General features: G+C 43.9%; 1 protein-coding gene across 1 annotated transcript in view; it reads right to left on the bottom strand.

Moving 5' to 3' along the window:
* The window catches only part of ALK (ALK receptor tyrosine kinase), a 662,031-nt gene that overhangs the window by 555,272 nt on the left and 84,374 nt on the right, over positions 1–22,385 (bottom strand). The window lies entirely within an intron of this gene.

Raw genomic sequence — 22,385 nt, 5'->3', positions numbered from 1 at the left:
ATTGTACTAGGCGACTCCATGGTCTTGCGTATCATTGCAGGTGGGGAGACCCTCTGTAGTTGATTCAGGGGCTGATTATCAAGTTGGTAGATCATTCAGTACGTTTGCTTTCCCCCCTCCCTCTGCTGACATGGTTTTTAGGTCATTGCTCTATTCCTTATACCTATACTGGAAAAGGGAAAAGAAAATATGAAACTAATTTATTTGGTTAGCAGTAATGGTTTATAACAACAACAAAGGAGAAAAGGTTGAAAACCAAAAAGGAGGGGTGCCTGGGTGGCTCAGTCAGCTAAGTGTCCAGCTTCGGCTCAGGTCATGATCTCATGGTTCGTGGGCTCGAGCCCTGTGTCGGGTTCTGTGCTGACGGCTCAGAGCCTGGAGCCTGTTTCAGATTCTATGACTCCCTCTCTCTCTGCCCCTCCCCCACTCGTGCTCGGTCTCTGTCTCAAAAATAAATAAACTATAGAAAATAATAATAAAAAAAGAAAACCAAAAATGAAGCCCAAGAGACATTTTAGACAACTGTAGCTGTCTCCTCTATGCTGACCCCCCAACCACGCATGCTGGCTTAAGTCCAGTCCCTCTGTTTCCCCTTGAGGGCATAAATAACCCAAATAGCATTTTTTAAATAAGAGAATTTTTAAAAAATACTGAAGATGGATTCAAAGGAATTCTTTCTTAATTATTTACATGGCTTGAACTGTAATGCAAGTGAGGAATTGCTTTTATTAAATGCCAAATCTTTGTTTAGAGCAACCTTAGGGAGATACTCACTCTCAATGAACTGTGTCATGCCAGCAAAACAAAGTGGCAGTTTGGGCAGCTGTCCACATAAGTCAGACCAAAGAAACCTGTCATTGCCACAACTCCATTAACATGAAGTTCTGAACAACTAAGGCCATAGGGCATCAGGCTTGGGCAGGGGATGGACCAGAAGAGGTGGAGTTCCACGAGCTATATTGAAAAGCTGAATATAGTCAAGAAAAGCAAGCTGTTTGCTTAAATTCAACTGGTTGTTTAATAATAATTCAATGATGAGCAACTGGTTATTAACTTTTAAAATCAGATATTGGTTGTTTACATGGGTCCACTACCCCACTGGTATGTTTGGGGTATTCTTCACGGTCAAGATGTGCAAAATTGAAGAGAGGGATTTAAATGTCTCTGCTGTTCAGAGAGAAAAATAACAGTGGGCTGTCAGGGTGCCGGTCTTCACCTTCTTAGCCATTAATTCAGATTGCTGTAGGTTTGATTAGATCTATCATGTGGAAATTGTCTTTTTATCCTACTAAAAGAAATAAATTGACTGCACCAGGGTTGATTTATTCATGTAGAATAAACATTGTCTCAGGTTGTCTACATAGTGAAATGTAGATTTAAGACAGTTATGCAGATAGATAATGACATCCCAGGCCTCGAGGTTGAGGGTTGGGAGATGGAGTCCAATCCATCTGGTGGATCTGTGCCTCAGTAAATCATACAGCTCTCCGTTTCCCTACACATACATATGGCTAAGCCTCAGTGTCCCTTCATAGCAGCATTTTTTATTTTTAGGGAACAAACAACTTAGATGGAACGGAAATTAACCTTCCCCAAGCAACAGTGGTAAATAGATAAGTAAGCTTGCAGACATAATATATGTATGCTTAGTATTAGAAGCTGAGGAAGAAACACCAAGTCAATTGTTTTTCAAGACAATTAGGTAATACTCAGAGGCAAACCAGGAAAACAAAATCTTTTTTTTTTTCTCATTACTGCATTACAAAATGTAAAAGACTGCATATCTGTGAGGTCAGCACTTAGAATATTTTCAGAACAGAAATCTCATTCTCCAAGAGCTAACTACTCTATTTACAGACAAATTTCCAAATAAACATTAAAGATATCTGTCTGCTGCCCCCGGTTCTACAGACAGGTGAGTGTGGGTCACAGGTGGGGTTCAAGGCAGGGCACCTGTTCTCTGTCCCCTTTGATGCCATTTCATTCCATTTGGAACTGATGAGTTCTGAGAATTGGGGAGGCGTGGATGCAAAGTATGAATTAGTCCCTGAAGGCTTATGTTTGCAGAGCATTCTTTTGGTCACAAAGAATTTTCATACCTTCACCTCATATGCAGCTTATGACCATGACCATGAGAAGTAAATAAAGCCAGGAAGATTGTCTACATTCAGCAGATAAGACAATAGAAGTTCAGAGAGCTTACTAAACTAATAATAACTTCCTGACCCAGAGGTAGGGCCCATGGCACCCACCATACCTCTGCTGCTTTCGGCTTTCTGGATACATACCAGCATTGGGTTTGAAGTGCTGCCCGGGGGTGGGGGTGCTGGCCCATTGGTCCTACTCTTGACCTTTCAGAATACTCCCAATATGTTTCTTAACTGTATCACTTATAAAATGGGAACAACCTTCCAACTTCACAGAGTGATTAAGGGGAGCAGCTGAGAGAACAGACAAGGAGGCTTCACACACGTCAAGGACTATAAGACAAGCACCGTATATGCATAGGCATAAGCCCCAGGGAGAACTTTTTATCACTGTAACCACCCTTTCCTGCCATTGTTTGTGTGTGCCAGGCTGCAAGCTTCTCCCACCCATCTGTCCCTGTCTTCACCTCCTGTTTCACGCCTCATATGAACACCTTCTTCACATTGGTAGGCTAGGTAGACAAAGACACCAGCTGAGAACAGAGCCCAATCTACAAGGAATGGATTGGACAAGGCACATATGTGTGAATGAGGAGGTGAAATGGCAGGGTCCTGTGTGTCCCTGCATACACACATGCATGTTCATGCCCACTATGACAGCAGGGACAAACTAAAGATGAATCTATATAACCCCAGGCCTCATTAGGTGAATAACTTCCAGTAGCTTTCATACATGCAGATGTTTATTTAAAAATTCCAAAGCTTGGAGAACCAGGCTGGCTCAGTCAGTTAAGCATCCATCTCTTGATATCAGCTCAGGTCATGATCTTATGGTCGTGGGCTCTGTGCTGAGCCTGAAGCCTACTAGGGATTCTCTCTCTCCCTCTGTATGAGCCTCCCCTGCTCATGCTTGTCCTCTCTCTCTTTATCTCTTTCTCTCTCAAAAGAAATAAATTTAATAAAATAAAATATAAAGTAAAATAAAATAATAAAAATCACAACACATTGTTTTATTTTTCCACATTCTTCTAGCTGTGGTATCTAATGGAAAGACCTGAGTGCTTTAGGGAGGTTTTAAGGGTGAAAACAAGGGTCAAGGAGAGTTGAATGAAAAGCCCTGAAGCTTTGTATCTGTTGTGGTTGTTAGGGGAAGGGGTGTGGAATGACAAAGGCCTGAGACTAGCTTCTAAATAGCATGTGAGAAAAGACTAACAATGTTATATATTGGGAGGAAAGGGACCCATGGGGTAGAAGAAGAAAGGAATAGGTCAGAAAAAGGTGAGTTAGAAAGGTAGGGACACCCCAACAAAATGACAGGAGAGTTGTAAACCCTACTGTTACCCAACTGAAACTTAGAAATAGCTACAAGTCCATGTGGGCAACTGCAAATCTACCAGGAAACTGCACAGGGACTGCAAATCTGGGCAGGACCAAGGGCCAGCTGAGGCCCCATCCTTCCCCGGCAAGATTTTCCACCTGAGCCATGTGGATGCTTCCAAAATTCTGGACTGGAAGAAAGAAAGAGGTGAGGACTTCAAGCTTCCCAAGGGAATGGTGAGAAGTTGGTGACATCACACGGAGATCATATGGAAAATAACTGATTCATGACAGCTTTACCCACCACACAGGGAGTATCCATACATGGACAGACACTGATTTCTGCATGGCTAAGAGACAGGATACTAAAAGAGAAAGTCAAGAAGGAAGGTCCTCAGTTAAATGGTGGTAAAAAGGACAAATAGGAGTGTTGAAAAGTGAGACCATGATTCCTTGTTAGACAACTGTCAGAGAAAACATAGATACACACATACACTCAACACCCATGTTCATTAAAGAGACCTCAGACAACTCAACCACTGAAAGTACTTCCAAACTTCACTCGGGAGCGATCTCAGTAAAGATTACAATCTGTGCAGATTGAAGTGACAATTAAAACGTTAATTTTTTTTTAATCCACAAACAGCACTTTGGGTCTTTATGGGGAGTTGTCAGGTGCTAAAAGAGCTCAACTCTTCTATCCCTCCCTTGACAACCTAGAAATATCCATCACTCTTGTCCCTGTGGCTACAGCACTGATATAATAAGAAACAAGGGAGGAGATGAATCTCTCCCCAGGCTCTCATCCAGGGAAGCCAAGGGAGGCTGAATGAAAAAGAATGGAAGATAACCAGAGCAGTGTGCGTCTAGTGCTATCGATTTTGCATCTGTCTCAAACATTACTCACTGGAATGGTGGCAGCCCTTCCTTCCACTAGGGAGGGCTCTGTGCTTCTGGGCCCAACGTGTGCCGGGACCCGTGTGCAGAGGGATTCTCAGGGACCTGATCCTTGGCCTGCTTCCAGGCTCCAGTAATTAGCTGAATTTAAGTGTCAATGGTTTTTAATTAGCACCTAGAAGTTTTTTCAAAGTGCAAAGTGCCAGGTGGGCAGTTTGAATAAATACCCATTTAATACCACCCAGTAAGCAAGCAGTAGACATGAAAGTGGAAATAGAAATAGTTAATGAGGCAATCATTAGGGCTAATAGATAGATGTAATAAAAATTTGGAGTTGAAAGAAACTAAAGTTTTCTAGTATGTTCTTCCCCTGATGTATAGGATTCATACCACTGTTAGGATGACATAGGATGATAGATAGTCCAGAAAATACCACAGATGACCCAAGGACGATTTATTAAATAACACTAAATTACACTGTGAGAAAGTTACTCCTGTTTCAATTCCTCTTTTTAACTCTTCTGAGTACCTCAAAGAAAAAGTCTCAGTTGAATGCTACTACATCTTTAACATTTCTTTATCACTTGCCAAGCTCCCTTTTTAACAAAAAGAGAAAAAGCTTTGGTGGAGCAACAATGATTTGGGCAAAACATCTAGCAAGAATTTCTTCTCATTGTTTGGTTTTCTTTTTATCTATTATTTCACCTATTTTTAAAAAATATTTATCTATCTGTTTGTTTGTTTGTTTATGTAGAGAGAATGAGTAGGGGAGCAGCATAGAGACAGGGAGAGAATCCCAAGCAGGTTCTGTGCTGTCAGTGCAGAGCCTGATGTGGGGCTTGATCCCACAAACCAAGAGATCATGACCTGAACTGAAACCGACAATCAGACACTTAACTGACTGAGCCACCCAGGTGACCCTATTCTTTCACCTGTTTTTTATATCCATATGTTATAGTGATCTAAATCCTCTTTAAAAATAAATTTATTGAAATAAAAACTAAGCCTACTGGAAAACAATGGTAGAACTTGTTACACAGATAAGACATAGCTCATGAAGGTGTCATGAATGTGACTGGAATCCAGAGAATAAAGTCATTGGGTCCAGAGCAGTAAATGACTTGCCCACAGTGGCACATGTGGTTGGTATATTCCACCCATGCTGCTGGCCCCCTGTGAAGGAGAGTAGGGGAGTCAGCCTCATGCAAAAACCAGATGGAGCTCAAAGAAACCCTATGACTTTTCTAAAGCTCTGCATCCCAAGATTCTCAGGAGGAGTTGGTCCCTCCTTCTCAAGCCAAGAAACGTACAACCAAGAATCAATTGACCCCCACTGGGTTGCATCACATGGCAGCTACAGAATTAGTCACATTGCTTTCATTTTCTTTTCCTTTCCATCAATTTCCTAGATCCCCGGGAAATAATAAGCAAGCTCAAGCTAAGATAGCTCTCAGATGGAAAAACAGACGCCATTACCCTAGACTCGCTGGTCCATTCACCAAACCCCCGGTGTCCTGAATGTTCCACCATAGGAGGTGGTGTCTGCAAAGAATGGTTGTAAGTATGGGATCTGGGGCCTCCAGAGAGCTAATCACCACCTTTCCACATGGCGTCAGTGCGTGACCAGAATGCAGAGTAGAAAGTAAAAGTCCACCCTCATGCTGCCTGCCATGCATCACATCCATATACAACTGCATCTTGATGGATGCTGCAAACACAACCTTATATGTCTGCCACAGCCCCAGTGACCTTTCAGATCCCTGAGTTAAAGGGACCATTATTCATCTTTATGTATAGCCTCTTATGACAGGTCTGCATGATAAAGCCAGAGACACTTTGATGAAGTAAATAATTTAGCTCCATCCATAATCACCTGCCGTTCCCAAATCCTAATGCCTTTCCAGGGATTGTTGGAAACCAATGAAATAATGAGTCCCCCACTCAGGGTGCCAGGGCAGCATAAACTTTACACAGAACCTAAACTGCATCCAGGAGCACATGAGTTTTAAAGAACGATGTGGATGAGGGGCGTTTTCTTCTACAAGGCTTTGCATATACAAGCCTATCACCCATTTCCATTTTTCAAATAATGAATATTGTTAATTGGCCACCTACTGTGTGCCACATGCACCTGGAACTCACATACACTATTTTGTTTAACCCTCCAGTCTTGTAAGATGGCTGTCAGTATCTCCATTATGCTGAGAGTCAGAAATCAGTTAAGTGGCTTGCTGAATGTCACCTCACTAGCAAGTAGAAGGCAGCAAGCCATTTTATAATCTTGTAGAAACCATGGAGTAAGAACGAGGGAGAGAAATAATGAATGACCACCTGGCAGAGTTGGGGTGTGAATTATAGCTGGTCTTACTCCATCCATACTCATTCTATTAGACCTTACTACTACTCTGTCAGTGAGTAAACCTGGTTTAAGAGGGAGAGCTGCTGTTTCTTAATGTATCTGCCTGGCATCTTGCTTTCTCACAACCCTTACCCTAATGTTGGAGAGGCAGGACATTTGAAAGAGTATGTGAAATCCCAATGACACCCACTTCCCATCTTGAAATATGGTCAGAGCATGGGCTTCATCAGAGTCTCAATGTCTTCCATTGCTGTGTCTTGAATTCAAATGATTACTTCCCAGAGACATAGACAAGGGCAGGAAGTCCGGACAGCAACCAGTGTTGGCTAATTGTTGTGCAAAGAGAGCAACAAGGTAACACTGGACAGTGCAGTCTCTCTGAGACCAGTCTGAGAACAGTTTCTACCTGATGGGTTTATATCTGACCAGGACTTTGGAATCTCCCAATCCATCAATTTGAAAAGCTTCACAAGCCCATGCATTTCCTGAGCCAACTTATGCAGTACAACTGAGTCTAATGAACATATATTGATAAAATTTGAAAGATAACACACAAAAAATAATAGCAATGGCGTCAAGATGGTGGTGGTTTAGGTAAGATTTTCTCCTTTACAATTGAGTTGAGATGCATCATTGAAAAATTAATGGTTATATGGTCATATCGTCAAATGTTGACAAGGAGATCAGAACTGAGAAGAGACCGCTGTGATTTTTCAGGTGGGGATGACTTGTGTTGAAGACATGGGAGAACCAAGGGGAAGAGGTCAGGGGCACAGTGAGAAAACTCAGGTTCTCTCCTAGGCTTCTACAGTGACCAGACTGGCAAATTGTTTGACTCCACTATCCGTTTTTTGAGCCTCAGATCCTATGCTGATAAAATGGCAATCACAATGCTTGTCCTGACTCTCTCCTAGCCTTATATTAAGTATCTGTTAAGGACTGAATTGTGCTTCCCCAGAATACCTAGGTTAAAGTACTAATTCCTAGGGCCTTTAGGGAAGTAATCTAAGGTTAAGTGGGGTCATAAGGGTGAGGTTCTACTCCTATAGTACTCATATCCTTAGAAGATGAAGAAGAGACTCCACAGAGCTTCCTCTCCACACATGCACAGAAGGAGGGCCATGTGAAAACACAGTGAGAAGGTGGCCATCCACAAACCAGGAAGAAAAGCCTTACCAGAAACCAACACCGACAGCACCTTCATCTTAAACTTCTAGTTCCCAGAACTGTGAGAAAACACATTTCTTTTGTTTAAACTCCCAGTCAGTGGTGCATGTAATGGCAACTCAAGAAGATGAATATAGGGTCCAAAGAGATGAGCTATGACAAGAAATATAAAGTGACACACAAATGAAGAACATTCATGTGGTGTTGATGGTCCCATGTCTATGTCCAGGTTGTAAGGGAGCAGAGGGGAGGTAAAGAGGTAGAAAGGGCACATTTTGACTCTTCCTTTGGAATATGAGAGCATGAGACAGAGAATAGCTTGAGGATTTAGTACAGTAGAGAGAAATTTGATAGGATGGGGTCAAGGTCCTTCCATAAGTACCTGAAAGAGATATGGAGATTACCAACCTTTGAGACATGTAAAAATAGTATTTGCATTGGGGCACCATGAGGTTGGGCCATTTCTTAAGAGAAGGGGATTAGACCAAATTTAATAGTCTTTCTAAATTGGTTGTTCCCTGAATCCAAAGGCTATGCAAGTATGGACCTTTCAAGTCTTTGGGCTGTGACACACTGACAGGGTGTGAGATTGGTTTAATTATTTGCTTCACACAGGAAATATCTTTTTCTTCTCTTAACAAAACCTGATTTCACACAAGGAGGTAAATCTGAAGCACAAAAGCAGTAAGACCAAGCAGAGGATGGTAGACTGAGTTGTAAGATTTGTAACCTCTCTGTTTCTCCAACTGCCTGTTCTGATCTGAATTTAATATTCATGGTACTGGTATTAGTGATTCTCTTCTCCTTCCTCAAGGCTACATGTGTGCATAAATGAGGTCCCAGAGTAAGGTAGTGGTGAAAGACTGAGTTTGAATCCCAGATCAGCCACTTGTAAGGTGTGTGACACCAACAAATCATTTAACCCTTTTGAATCTCAGTCCTCTTACTTATTTCATAAGGTGGGTTGAACTAGGATCTGCAAGTATGGTATATATCCAAAGCCAGACTGAGCTTCCTAAGCCCACACCTGGGGCAAACATAATCAGTCCTGGCTCTCATTTCCACTGATCTCAGATACAGACAGCACAGGGAAACTTCAATCAGTGGGTTCAATTGGCACAAGAAATGAATCTATTTAACTTCCTGGGTACCAGATGATGTCTAAGTCTTGTCTGGTTCAAATGTTTCCAGATTCTATGATGCCAATGTGGCAAAGCTCTGACACAAACAGAGTAAAGGGTTGGGGAAAAAATAAGAAATAGAAAAATGAAGGGGGACAGGGAGGAGACACAGACAAATAAGAAAGATGACAAGGCGACTCCCTGGTTTTAAATGGCAATAATTCAGGTCCTCCATGCCTCCTCGTGCCTGCCAGGTGGTAGCCGCTGGGTGTAAGTGCCTGAAGGAAGGAGAAGGGGTGAGACCCAGAAGGCTACCACAGTCCCCATTCACCCCATTCTCCTCCACAGATCTCACTGCTCTGGACCCATCGCAGCTACATGGTCAGGGGTGTGCTGGTAAACATATAGCCACTGGCTTTCAGGGAAAGAGAGGAGATAAGCTCTGATGTGTAGCATTTGCCAATTTCTGTGGCATAACCATTCCCATCACTGTCAATCTCTAGCTACAAACAAAAAGTCACTGAACAGAGGTTGGAAGAGATGAACATCATTGGCTTTCAGGGCCGTGCATGAGCTGAACTCCAACTCCACACTGGGTGGGGGGAGGGGGATGAAAGACCACTAACACCTGCTGAGTATCTTCTGTGCATTACTCACCCTCAGAATTTCACATTATTATATATATATATATATATTATATATATATATATATATATATATATATAATATATATATATATATACAGAGAAAGAGAATGTTTTTATGGGGGTTCAGATTAAATTCCATTTGCTTTCTTCCAAATGTAAGTGTAATAGTATCACCAAAATGATGCTTGGCTCGGGAAGCAGAAGCCCAGTGAGGCACAAAGAACTGACTGGCTGATCTGGCTCAGCCAATTCCGGCTGATGGTGTCACATAAAGGAGGGACAGACCATCTGTTGGGAGCCCTCTGCCCCCGAGGTCTTTCAGAGCCCACCACCCCTCCCACTACCCCTGGCTGTTTTTCCTCCCATAACATCTCCTGCCTGGGCTTCATGTATTCAGCACATATGTATGGATCATTTACCACATGATAGGCCCAGAGCCGGGCATGGGGCCACATTCACACAGGCACATATAAACACACACATACACGAGCTAGGAGAGGAGATAGGCATAAATATGACAGTGGAATAGGTGCACAGTAGAGTCTGGTCTCCTTCTCATGTTCCATCATCTACTCAGCAGATATTTAAAAAGTATCAATCCTGTTATTTACCCAACAGTCTCTTTGCCCAGCCACGACGAGCCAGGTTCTCCATTAGGTAGAGTGACAGCACACATAAAGGAGAAATCAGCTCTCCTCCAGTGGGTGTTCTTCCGGTGGGAGCTGAGCAGGGTCTTGAAAGACAAATAGAATGAACATCCCTGGCAAAGAGATGACAAGCGCAGTTGCATACAGAAATTACAAACATGCTTGCGTGAGGGGCATGTGCTTTTGCTGTGTGCTAAGGAAGCAGAGATAGAGTCACTGACCTAGAAGAGCTCATAGTCCTTTGGGAGAGACAGACTTCCAAGTATAAGGACAGACCACCCTAGTAGAGAAAATGCTTTCAAGTTCACACACACACACACACACACACACACACACACACACACACACAGGCTTCCCACTAATGGGCTGGTGCAGGGTTCTATACAGAGAATAAATGTGGGGTCAGCCTGGTCCTGATTTGAATCCTTCTAGGGAACCAGGAATTACAGATGACAAAACATAAAGCTCTAAAGAGGTAGAGACAAACCTCACGGAACTTCAGATCAGAAGACGTTGTTTCGGGAGGAAGACATAATCAGCGAAAAATTTCATACAGGAAGTGAAGGACTGAGAAGCATCCTGGGAAACATGGCTGATTCTGAGCACAGCACGTGCCCGCCCTCCCCAGCCAGCATTTGCCGGGCACCTCCTAGGAGTCCATACTGCCTGATGCTGAAGGGGACAGCATGCTCTTCCATGTCAGCATGCTCTCTCTGGTGTTTAGGTGAAGGTGCCAATCATCCCCTTCAGTCTGGCCAGCCAGCTCCGAGGAGGCACAGCAGAGATGTCACAAGCTAGAATCTGTGGGCACTAAGGATGGAGGTGGAGGAGGAATTAGGGAGTGGGCAGAGCAGGAAGGGCAGCAGACCAAAGGAGTAACCCCCTCGAGGGCTCCAGGTTGAATAGATATTCTTGTTATACCAGAGGCAGGTGGGCAATGTCTCTCTTAAGACATTCTACTGAATTTGTTACTTAGGTGAAAAAACAAATGTAAATATAAACTTCCTAGGAGCACCTGGCTGGTTCAGTCAGTAGAGCAACTGGCTCTTGATCTCAGGGTCGTGAGTTCAAGCCCCATGTTGGGTATGCGGCCTTCTTAAAAAACCACCGCCATGACAACAAAATAAAGAAAGGACCTCGAGGGTGTCCTGCTAAGCTAAATATGTCAGGCAGAGAAGGACAGATACCATATGTTTTCACTCAAGGGTCTAACAGGAGAAACCTAGTGGGGGACCATGAAAAGGGGAAGGTTGGGAAAAGAGTTGGGAGAGGGAGGGAGGCGAATCATCAGAGACTCTTGAATAATGAAAACAAACTGAAGGCTGAAGAGGGAGGGGTAAGGGGAAGTGGGGTGATGGTCGTGGAGGAGGGCACTTGTGGGAAAGAGCACTGGGTGTTACATGGAAACCAACTTGACAAGAAACTATAAATGAAAGAAAAGAAAAGAAAGGAAAGGAAAGGAAAGGAAAGGAAAGGAAAGGAAAGGAAAGGAAAGGAAAGGAAAGGAAAGGAAAGGAAAGGAAAGGAAAGGAAAGGAAAGGAAAGAACATCCTTAAAAAATAAACACTTACATAGTCCTCCTAGAACTGGCAGGCTTAGGGGCACAGGTTTCCTCAAAAAATGGGAGAGCTCCGGCCCCTGCACAGATAATGCTCCACTGCAGTAAGACCCACTTGTGATGCAGACCAGACCCTGAACTCTACAGCACATCCTCGCCCTCACAGCACCCACACCTGCCGCCCCAAGTCTCCTGTCTGAACTGGCTGAGCGCGTTCTCCTCATGGAACCTTTAATCCATGATGGCGTGGCAAATAGGGGCTGTTCTGCAGGTCCTGTAAGCAGCTGCCGGGGTAAGCTCCTTCTATAACTCATATCCAGAACTAATAGAACTTTAGTGAATTGAATTCTATTAAGTCCAAGGCTTTCATGGTTGAAAGAAACTTAAGAAGAGAAAGAAAGGATAAGTTAATGCTTCTGTTGCATCAGAGAGTTGCCTCTCTAAGCCTCTCTCCAGAAGCCTGGGGCCGCATCTCTGCCACCACGGTGCAAGGGAGGTACAAAGGTGCTGTTAACACCCTCCTCAAAGTGAGAGCACAGGCTTGGGGTCATGAGAAGAGAAAAGATAGACAACAGCTCCCTCTTCAACAAGTGTCAGGCCTGACTCCGAGCTCCCTACATATGTTAACTCAACAACAACCCTAGAGAGGAAGTGTATGACTATTATCCCATTTTACAGATGAGGCACTGAGCTAAGTGCCTTGCTCCCCTTGCACTGTACTTACTATAAGTGGAGGAGATGGAATTCCAACCCAGGCACCTCTGCTTAGGGTCAGACATGTCTGAGCTTCAATCCTGGGTCTGCCCTATTAGCTTGCCCTTGAGCAGGCTATTCTGTGAGCCAGTCCTGCTCTGTGAAATGGGACTAATATTATGCCATATGATTGGCAGAAGAATCACATGCAATTAAATGCATGTAGCAGCGCCTGGCTTCTAGTAAGCTGTCCATGCAGCGAAACATTCGTGGCAGGAAGGGTTGCTAGTTGTGTCTCAGAGTCACATAGTGTCATGCCCTAGAGACCTTCTAATCCAATCTAGAGTGCCTGAAAGGATAAGTAATAGAGCAGGAGGTCCAACCTAGTCATAGCTCCTGGTGTATTGCAGGCTCTTAGCACAGAATGATAAAAATATAGAGTGCTTTCTGCATTGTGTCTAAAACCTCAGATATTCCTAATGTGGCTATCTCTCAATTTCAGTCACTGAAAAATTGTGGGACTTGTGATGTTACTTAGGCTTTTTGTCTGTCAATGGGAACAGCAATAGCCAACTCACAGGGTTGTGAAGATAAAAGTCAAAGTTTGTACTTAACACAGTACCTGGCATTTCTGTACAAAGACACTACTCCCTCCGCTTAGGTACATACTTTGAAAGGAAAAAATGCATAGCGAAAGCTTTCTGGCCTCCTAAACAGCTTCAAAAGCTCTCTCCCTCCAAAGGCTAGGGCCATGGGCACCAGTCACATGCATGCATGTGATCTCCCCATTGGATCTCCCTGACTGATAACTCTGGTTGCAGCCTGCCTGCCAGTCTGTCTTGTTTATCTCGCAGTGTTTCATGTGTGTGTGTGTGTGTGTGTCTGTGTGTCTGTTGTTGTTTTATTTGTTTTCATTTAAATCAGCTGCCAACACTTAAAAACAGAGAGCTTTCATATACATTCCAGATTCCCACAGGGCGAGAGGCAGCCTCTGCTTGTCTTCTTTCCCTGAAGCCAGCTTGTCCCATTTATCCGACTGGGCTCTCTTCATTCTTTCCATTTCATTGCATCAATTGCCTGCACCCACAGGCATTTAAATTCATGACCTCTTTGGATTAAATTAAAATTTTCTAGGGGTGCATTAAGCATCTGACGTCAGCTCAGGTCATGATCTTGTGGTTCATGGGTTTGAGCCCCACATCAAGCTCTGTGCTGACAGCTCAGAGCCTGGAGCCTGCTTCGGATTCTGTGTCTCCCTCTCTCTCTGACCCTCCCCTACTCATGTGCTGGTACTCTCTTGCTCTCTCTCTCTTAAAAATAAATGAATATATATCTTTTTTTTATTTTCTGTTTCTACAGATTTTTCTAATGTATTTAAAACAAAAGAGAGGAGGCAAGGGCTGTTCATCAAAGTCTTTGAGTGATCCCAGTATTCCCAGTCCACCGTCTGTTTAATTCAAAGAGTTCTCTTTGTTGGGACCCAGAAAACCAGGGAGGCACCTGGACCCTGCACTGGCCCTTCTTTTGCTGGTCCCTCTCTGAAAGAGGTGTCCTCTTAGAAGCCTTCTGCTGCTAGGTAGTGAAGAGATCTCTCTTGTGAGACTCATGGAGGAGCAGAGTTTCATGGAATTAACTGCTTTAATGAATAATATTAAGTCGGTAGTGCCATCATTAATTCATGAAATAAGGATGTAATTAAAGATTGAGGAAATAGTGGAAAGGAGCAAGTTGGCCTGATGTCTCCCACCCACCTCCTGTCCGTGTCCCCTCCAAACTTTTTCTCCCTGATGTAATCCTGAAACACTGTCCCTGGACTGAGCCTCTGAAGGACCAATACGCACTCCGTCTCCTGGCTTTGTGTTGAGAAAGCCCGAGCAGTCCACAAATGTTTAGTTGCCAGCCTGCTATCAAAGCATCACCAAGAATTTGAAAGGAAGTCAATAGCTTTAACCACACTGTTCAGAGGAAGAAAGAGAAACACAGTCTGGGAAGTAGGTGGATTAAGGCCACACAGCCAATAATATTTGTATCTGGACAGACCCTGTCTCTTCAGCGTTGGTGGCAACAGTGAAAAACTGTTACTAATTTCATCAACAAATACATATTGCAAGCCTGCTGTGATTACTGGAGATTCTTTGAGAATATAAAGAATTCTTAACGCATGGCCCTGGCCTTCTAGTGAAGAAAACAAGACAAATCCACATGAAATATTAAGTCACAGATTCCCTCTTTTTAGGCAAGCAGGAAGAGCAGGGCTATTTGCAAAAGGATGGATTCCCTTCCATGTGGCTAGATGGCCCTGAGCAGTTCTCTTCCTTTCTCTAAACCTGTTCCCCCACTAGCAAAGGTAAAAATACTCCCTGCCTCTTGGCATTTTTGCATTAATGAGATAGTAATATATCTGAAAGTACTTTGTAAATAATGACCTACTAATCCAATATAGCTCAGTAGTAGTAGTGGTAGTAGTACTAGTAGTAGTAGTAGCAGTAGTAGAAGCAAATACCTACTGTGGACAAAAGAACATGTTCAGCATGTGGGGAACTTAAGGCTAATCAAGAAAGACTATTCTAAAAGTGATTACTAACCACATCCTAGAAAAAGGCTTTACAAGAGACTAATCAGCAAAGGAAAGATGCTGAAAGGAGAGAGTTCTGAGTTCCAAAGAGGGAGGCTGCCCAACACTGGACGCAAAACCCTGGCTGCAAGGTCGGTCCCCCTGGGTTCATGGCCTGTGCAACACAGGCTGGCTCTGCGACCTTGAGCAACTAGCTGTGCCTCTCTGTGCCTCTGACTTCTCATCTGTAAAATGAGGGGGTTGGATTCAATTATCCGTACGGCTCCTCCCAGCTTGGCAGGCTGTGATGTATGGTCTATGAGGGGCCGGGCCTTGAAAGCTGAATCAGATTTCAGTGGAGGAGTGGGAGCTCATAAATAAAGGCAAGGGCAGAGACAGGAATATACAAGAGAGAGGGAGTAATAAAATGGGCTGACATTTATTGAGTGCCTACTTTGGGCCCTGTTTTAAGTGCTATGTGTATTAACTCATTAAATCCTACCAACAACCCTACAAGGTAGAAGAATTATCATCCCTTGTTCACAGGGGACAAGATGGAGGTGCAGAAAGGGAAGCAGTAACTTGCTCAAGGTCACACAGCTTGGTAAAAGCAGGCCTGGCATTCGAGCCAGGCAGTGAGACCCCATGGCTTACATGTACACACCCAAACACTGGAACAAATTACGCAGCATGGAATGGGATAGGTGGACAAAGTGTAAAATGAATATGCAATGTGACTGCAAGACGGTATCTTTTCTAGTGGTCCTTTCTGCTTCCCTGAGCAACAAGGCTGAGGCCATGTCTTCTGCCACTGGTCTACCTCACCAAGCACTCTGTCCCCACAGAGTAGATTGCTAGGCCAGAAAAACCAAGCCCTTCATAATGGAGAGTCAGACAGGAAAGGGTAATTTGAGATCATCTGCCCAAACTCTTCTCCACCAACATTTTGCTGATTTGGACACAGAAGCCTCAGGAATGCAGGTGACTTTCCCAGGGATTCATTCATTCATTCATTCATTCATTCATTCATTCATTCATTCTTCATAGTAAGTATCTCCTTAGTATCTTGAATGGTGCAAGGCCATGGAGTTGAGGGCTGAACTAAACACAGATTAAACAAAGGTAACAAAGAGGAACAAGTTTCCTAATGGGGAAATAGAAAGGATGCTGGGAACTTGGAGCTGGTGAATTTAACTTAAGGCCAGGGTACTAAAAGATGCCTTGCTTTCTACAGGGAATTAAGTTGTTTTTTATTTTTTTTAATTTTTTCAACATTTTTATTTATTTTTGAGAGACAGAGAAAGACAGAGCATGAGCAGGGGAGGGGCATAGAGAGAGGGGGAGACACAGAATCTGAGCTGTCAGCTAGAGCCCAATACAGGGCTCGAACCCACCAACTATGAGATCATGATCCAAGCTAAAATCTGATTCTTAACTTACTGAGCCACCCAGCCGCCCCTACAGGGAATTAAGTTTAAGCTGAGCTCTTAAGGGTAGGTTATTTATTTATTTATTTATTTATTTATTTTTAATAGTTTATTGTCAAATTGGTTTCCATATAACACCCAGTGCTTCTCCCCACAAGTGCCCCCCACCATGACCATCACCTACTCCCTCCCCCTCCCCCTTCAGTCCATGGTTTGTTTTCAGTATTCAGTAGTCTCCCTTGATCTGTGTCCCTCACTCTCCCCCTCTCTCTTTCCCCCTTCCTCTCCCCATGGTCCCCTGCCAGGTCTCTCCTGTTAGACCTATGAATGTAAACATATGGTATCTATCCTTCTCTGCCTGACTTATTTCGCTTAGCATGACAAGGGGTAGGTTATTTAATTATAGAGAAAGCAAGGAATGAAAGCAAAAACCAAGTGCCCATGGCCAGTCCACCTCAGGCTCCATGTTAGAATGCGAACCAACTGCTTCCTCTCACCATCCGGGGTTTTGCTGCAGAGAATGGAGTGCATTGCAGAGACTCTCTCGGCTCACCAAACTCCACTGTGAGAGAGGCAGGGAGTAAGACTTATTATTTCTCCTATTATCTCCTATTACTTTTGTTTCCATTTTCCCCAGGGTTCTGAATTTGTAAAACAGACGAGTTTTGATGTGACCTGGATTATACAAACACCTGCATGGATGTCACTGCTGTTTTCTCTCTCCAAGAGAAATGACTGCAAGTGTATGTATTTGAACCCACTTGGTCATTATACCATTTGAGTTTTCTCTTCCATGGCCTATTTTTAGATTTCTTCTCCCATTTCCCAAGCTCTATTAGAATAAGGTTTTCATTTTAATCACGCTCTCTGGGCAGGCCAAATTTAGGCATAATGAAAACAAAAAGTGTTATGCAAAATGAGATGGTAGAGGAAGCCCGGCCAGGCACGTGTGCTGCATCCCCAACATATGCTGGACCGAAACAGTGCGCAGGTTTTTCCAGGCTGGCTGAGCTCGGGAGCCCGATGCTGCGCCTGCTGTTCTCCCCCAGAGCAAGACAGCCCATTAGCACTCCAAGAACATTCTGTTGCATGAGTAATGCAGCTCTGAGTTGCTCTGCCCTCAGTCTCTTCAGCAGCCCTGCAGCGGATAAAGGGTTTGGTAGCACCTAGCACAGGGTGGGGTGGCCCTCGCCATGGTGTCTCAGGGCCACAGCTTCTGCAACGGGAAATGAGGCAGGTCTGGTCCTGTACTGGGTAGGGCCTCCGGATGTTCCAGCAAACTGAAGACTTACCCCTGGAGTCCTGGGTCTACACCCCAGCTGCACCTGAGAATTGCTGGGAGGGTTTGTAAAGCTACTGCTTCCCCAAGAAGACCCTCCAGATCAAGTGAATCAGAATATCTAAGGGTAGAAGGTTTTGTTTCTGGTTTTGTTTTCTTTCACAGCTCCATCCTCCACTCCACCCCCCCTTCCACAGGATACTAAAGTCTCCAGCTAAAGTGGAGAACCTCTGTTCCAGGACAGGAAGAAAGTGGAAATGGGAGGGGCATCTTGTCACTCGAAATGTAGTCCTCACCCACTCTTCTATCCCATCAGCACCACCCACCTGGGAGCCTGTTAAAAACGCACAATCACAGCCCCAACCAGAGCCCACAGAATCGCCATATGCATTTTAACAGGCTCCCAGGAACTCCAGGAAATTCATATTCGCATTATGAGCTCAGAGACGTTGCCTCACTCATCTGTATTTTCATCCAAGGCACCAGGACTTACATCTGGGAGCCCAGTCTGAACAGTCAGACACTGCCAAGATCAAAACTACTGTGCTGCTTATTTGATGATTTGATGTAGCATATGCTGTACAACCTCTTTGTGTTTCAGTCTTCTAATCTATAAAATGAATTTTATAGATTACTTCACAACTGTTGTGGGAAAGAAATTAGTTAACACTGCTTGAAACAGTGCCTGGCTCACTGTGAGTAGTCTCTGAGTGTTAGGAACTATTGCCGTGAGAGGGATGATTGGGTGAAGACCAAGACTCCCACTCACCCAGGTGTTTTCGCATCGCCCTATTGTGGAGACAAATCATGCACAATATAGAAAAATTCATTGTATAGCAAACTGATGTTACCCATTGGATGGCAGCATTTATGCCAGGGCATTAGGAAGGGTTAAGACATGTGTCTGCAGCATGAGGTTTGTGTGCCTTGGCTCCCTTTTGCTCAAGTGACTTCATTCTGAGAGCTACTCTCCCACAGTCAGTGGGGCATGGAAAGATGTTACCAGAAGTGACAGCTTGCCTTATACCATCCACACTCCCTGTGATACAACTCTTAGTGGACAAGAATGCACTTCTTCTTGCAGTTGGGTTGAGTTGCAGATGAAGAACAAGCAATTCCAGTGCCCACATTCACCTGGCATGAGGGCAGAAAACATCTGTCCCTATAATTAGAATGCTTTGGGTAGCAGGCTCTTGTGGTTGTTAATACATCCACAAGTTCTTTGATACTCCTTTCTTTAAGAGATGGAACTTAAGTCCTCTCTCCTTGAAAGTAAGCAGGAATTAGTGACTCACTTCTAATGAATACAATGGGGTAAAACTGACAGTATTTGACTTATAAGATTAGATCTAAGAAGACATCACAGTTTTCTCCTTGTTGTCTCCTAGACTACTTGTTCTGGGCAGAGACCACTACCATGCCATAAGCCCATTCCAGCATCCTTGCAAAGAGGTCCACATAGCAAGGAAATAAGGCCAAGTGCATTGGTCATAATGGAAGGAGGTTCTCCAGCACAAGTTAAGCATCCAGAGGACTGCAGTTCTGACCAACAACTTGACTGCAACCTTGGGAAAGACCTTGGGCCTGAAGCATACAACTAAGCTGTTCCTAGAGGTCTGAACTGCCAAAGCTACGTGGAATAGTAAACGTTTGTGGCACCACGTAGAACCATGTGGAACCCAGCTATGTCCTTCCACCTGCTGGTGCCAGAGGAAGATGAGGAAGGTTGTGACAGTAAGAGAGGGCACGCTCCTCTACCTCACCTTCCACCTTTTTCCACACTGCCTGGTATTCCTTTCCTTTGTATTCTCTGTTACCATCCCCACCTCAAGAATCTATCAGTTAGGAAAACTAGAATGAAATAGCACTAATCGCTTTTTTTTATGATTATTTATTTTTGAGAAAAAAAGAGAGACAGAATACAAGTGGTGGAGGGGCCAAAAGAGAGACAGACATAGAATTGGAAGCAGGCTCCAGGTTCTGAGCAGTCAGCATGGAGCCAGACGCAGGACTGGAACCCATGAACCAACCAAAAGATCATGACCTGAGCTGAAGTCAGACACTCAACCAACTGAGCCACCCAAACGCCCAGAAATAGCACTAATCCTGACAAATTTCTCTTATATAGGAGATAAGTGAAGGAAGCCTGACCTGAATTTATGGAGCAAGAGGGCCTCTTGGTGTGAAGTTTTAATCCCTGAGAATCAATCCTCCTTTCCTGACAGGGCCAATACCAACCACCACAAATGTGAATAGAAAGAGGCCAGCCCCCTCCCCAGCCCTGCCTACCCACACTGATGAAGTTCATCTGAAGAAGTACTGGGGTGCTCCATTACTCCAGACCACTCAGCTCCTCAGATCTTCCTGGCACTAATTGGAAGACCTCTGGAATGCATTTCACACAAACTGGATTGTTCTGTCCTCTCTCTGTTGTTCCCATTCCTCAAACCTGAGGAAAAAGAAGGAAACTCAATCTCCTGCTGCTGGCCATGATTAAGTCTCAGCTAAGAGAAATCAATCTTCCCTGAACTGCCCTTCCCCACAGTTGCCCTCCTAGAGATGAACACAGACAGGAGATTTGGGGACTAAGGGTCCACTCCAAGGTGGCTATCCCACACATTCTCTTGACATTCCTCATGGCCTACTGGGAAGTAAGGGTCTCAAGAAGCTTTCTCAGTCCCATTTACTTAGCTTCTAAGCTTCAAATCAGGCCTTCTTCTGCAAGAAGAAATAAGGATAATGTCTGGAATTTACATTGTCTTTTTGCCCCCAAGGAGTCCACAGATTTTTATGCACATTTTCCCAGTCATCCAGTAGAGTCAGCTTCCATAATGCCTTCTCTCTCAGCCAAGAGAGGAGCCAATGCACAGAAAGGTGAGTTGTTCTATGTCTACCCAATACCCAAAGAGGAGATCTGAAATTCCAGCTGGTTGGTCTTGGACCACTATTTAGAATCTGCTTGTGGTTTATGGGACTAACTGAGACAGCTAACTTACAGAGCAGTTAGGCAGAGGGAAATCAAAGGCAGAACCAGATCTCAGCTGGGAGAGGGCAGAGGAAATATGAAACTGACATGGCTGAATCTAATTTCTAACGATTTACTAGGGGCACCATCCTGGCCTCATAAGTAGTCAAAAGTCACTGTCTATTAGCTCATGGGTTCTCTCACTTAAGCTTGGCAGTGGCTATGATTGAGTGGCTAATGCCCATCATGTGCTCTAGAACATTAGAAATTTGCAAAAATTTACCTAAAGCAAGTCTCTCTACCTCTCTGAGCTTCAGAGAGGTTCCTCACCCATAAAATGAAAAAGTGATTTCCCCATCTCTAAGGTTCTAGAAGTTGACAAATATGGAATCTTTGGAGATGTAGCAATGGATGAAGGATTATTAGAATAGGCACTGGAAGACCTAGATTCTAGTCTCAGTATTCTAGCTGGGTGTGTGCCATGTGATGTTAGGTGAATCATTTGATGGGTAAGAGCTTTGGTATCTTTGCCTACAAAATAGGCAGCTAGTTGGTTATGCTCTTCCTAAGATCCCTCTCAGTTTTGGTCTCCTTGTCTAAATTCAATGATTGTATATGGAAGGAGCTATAATGGAGTCTTCTCCAGATACTGACTCCTTTCTTTGTTTCATCTCTTTATCTATCCATACATCCAATTGCCATGTATTTGTTGAGTGCCTATTAAGTGGCCAGATCCTCTGCTCGACCCTGGAGTATAACAATGAGAAAAATGGGCAAGGTTCAATCCATGGGTTAATTATCGTCCATGAAGAGAGGCAGGGATTTGAATAAATAACACAATATGTGTGTGAAGAGCTAGAGGAGTGAGAGACCTTGGTACTTCAAGGAATGTAAGGAAAGTTGATAGGGTTGGATCATGAGGTACCAGGTAGGGAATGGTGGCCATGGAAGCTGGAGAATAGACAGAAGGCAGATCTGAGGGCCTGATATTCCAGCTTAAGAATGATGTTTTCTATCTAAAATAATCTTAGAGGAAATCATTGAGCGATTATAAGCATGGTTGTAATACAACTAGGTTTTTGTCTTGAGAAGATAATTTTGTGTCAAAAAAACAAACAGACAAACAAGCAAACCCACTATCATGCAGCAAGGAGTAGATAAATGAAGATATAGGAAATAAGCTCAGAGGCCAGTGCAGTGATCCAGGCAGGAGATGACTTGAACTTGGACCAGGATGGAGATGAAGAAACATGGAAGCATCTGAGAAATGTTGATCCAGGCAGATGACTTGGACTTGGACCAGGATGGAGATCAAGAAACATGGAAGCATCTGAGAAATGTTTAGAAGCTATAAGCTAGATTCAAAACATTAGAAAAAGCAATTAAATGTGGAAATGTTGGGGCTTGGAAGAAAGTGACCATAAGAAAGATGCTCTGGAGGCTGGGACATCAAGAGTAAGATGCCAGGTGGACCCACAGCTTGTTCTTGTGACTTACTGAATGCTAAAACCAAACAAACTAAGCTTTCCCTATATAAATGCTCTGCCTGGGACCCTTTCTGGTGAGAGGTACCTTCCTGGGACTGGCCTGTCCTGAGCTGGCCTGCT

This window comes from Suricata suricatta, chromosome 4 (assembly GCF_006229205.1).
Source record: "Suricata suricatta isolate VVHF042 chromosome 4, meerkat_22Aug2017_6uvM2_HiC, whole genome shotgun sequence".
NCBI lineage: Eukaryota > Metazoa > Chordata > Mammalia > Carnivora > Herpestidae > Suricata > Suricata suricatta.
This window is presented reverse-complemented; position numbering and strand designations above follow the sequence as displayed.